At 37.9% G+C, this 1,916-nt stretch overlaps 1 long non-coding RNA gene across 1 annotated transcript; it reads right to left on the minus strand.

Annotated features, from left to right (window-relative positions):
* Positions 1-1,199: 1,199 nt before the first annotated feature.
* Positions 1,200-1,916, minus strand: LOC307033953. Its single transcript, XR_013806728.1, has 2 exons — positions 1,519-1,916; positions 1,200-1,299 (listed from the first exon to the last, which is right to left on the minus strand). It is a non-coding gene; the product is annotated as an uncharacterized lncRNA (long non-coding RNA).

Raw genomic sequence — 1,916 nt, forward strand, 5'->3', positions numbered from 1 at the left:
TTTTATATATTTCTATTAGATGTGACTCTATGGCGTTTCTGTTAATATTAACACTGCTGCTTTAGTTGTTCTGACTGCTAAAATCCTCTGTTATTCCTCATTTTAAAGCCGATATTCTGTGGGGTCAGGGGGCTCGGATCCTTGTCACCTTTTTCATACCTGATGAGTTTGCATCCCTGTTGTCAATTTGTTTGGTTATCTAGGCACAGCTGTGTGTGACTCCCTCTGGTACACTGGTATGTGTTTTCCTAATGTAGAGAGCATTGATTAATTAATAAACTACACACTGACTCTAGATCCTGACCAAATCCTTATTTTTTGATCAAATGTTTTTCAAAAAAATGTATTGTATATTATATAAAAGCTGCACATCACAGACCGGAGTCTCTGCTACTGTGGACCACGAAGGAGGGGATCATCGTCCCCATCCCCAAAGACCCTGCATGGCATGGAAATCTCCTCCTCCTGGAACAATTCTACACCCAGCATATGCTCCCTGTGTTGGCCAGTAGAGAGGAGGACATTTAAATAAACATACTCTTAACACCCTCGGACTCTGCGTTGTGTTTCGTATGTGTGATGGGGTGTTATGCAGAGGGGAGGAAAACAGGACACAGCAGATTGGGATTTTGGTGGAGATGCTGAGCAGTTATTTAATTGTTGCGTGTAATTATTATTATACTGCGTGCTTCTTAGTTATTCCATCTTTTGCTGTAACATGGATCTGTATGTAACTCTATATTTACTTGTTATCTACCACACTTCCTTCTACATCATACACCATCATTATACATGGTGTATATAGGATATATATTTATTTGTATACATATCTGTAAATTGTATAATTTTATTTTTCGTATTTGGGATTTCTCTTTTGTCCACTCAAATACACTTGGCCCTTTCTCTTTTCCATGTGGAAAATGGCAGCTGCATATTCTGCTTTTCTCATCTGCTCCCTGTCTGCTCATCTACGATGAGAAAATTATATAATTAATTACTAATAATCATTTAAACCTGTTATTACCAATATTTCACAAATTCTTCATGTAAACTTAAGAGTACAGCTGTATGTTGAGTGTTAACTTTGCTTGGTTCATCTTACTGGGGGGCAGCTACATGGATGTCGGTGCAGTCCACAATAATTTTGCAGCTGAAGGCAGAATGAATTTATTATTGACTCAGAATGAAGCACAACTTCATGTCATACAATACATTGACTTTATTTGTAATTGTGTAAAAAAATATGAATATTGATTAGCAAGCAGGACCTGCAGGAACAGAGAATGGTGATGGATGGAGCTGGGAAGAAAGAAGAATAAAGAAAACAGATCAACTTTATTATCGGATATTAAAAATTCAATTTCAAAACAAGTTGCCGCTCCTACAGTTTTTAGTATGTAAAGATGATTTCACATGACCAATGCAAAATATCCCACTCAATACATGTGTGTCTCTGAGGGGTGCATTGTGCCTTTGATGTATATAAATAATATACCATAACCAAATACTATTACGTACAGTGGAAATCAGGTTGCCAGAGCAGGTCAGACCAGTGTGCATGTTCCTCAGGGTCTCAGCAGTTACAGGTGAGGTAAAGAAAATAAAAGAGAAAAAGGTCAGTAACAACACTTTAAAGTAACAACACTGAATAATTATCTCTTTTAATAATGTTCTCTCAGTAATCACTCAACTACTGTCTTTCCAACAAACAGATTGACTCACTCTCACTATCATCACAATGAAACACGTCCAGAAGAATGTCATGCAAAGCTGCCTGCCTTCCTTCCTTCGACTCTCCCTGAACTTCCTGATCTTTTAATGGTCAATGTTAACCATTTGTGCAGATAGCATTAAGTAGAAAAGATCGCTGATACTAATGTGGCGTTAGCCTACCTCCCGCCCCCTTAGCACCTGGT

This window comes from Notothenia rossii (genome assembly GCF_949606895.1).
Source record: "Notothenia rossii genome assembly, chromosome: 3".
Lineage (NCBI taxonomy): Eukaryota > Metazoa > Chordata > Actinopteri > Perciformes > Nototheniidae > Notothenia > Notothenia rossii.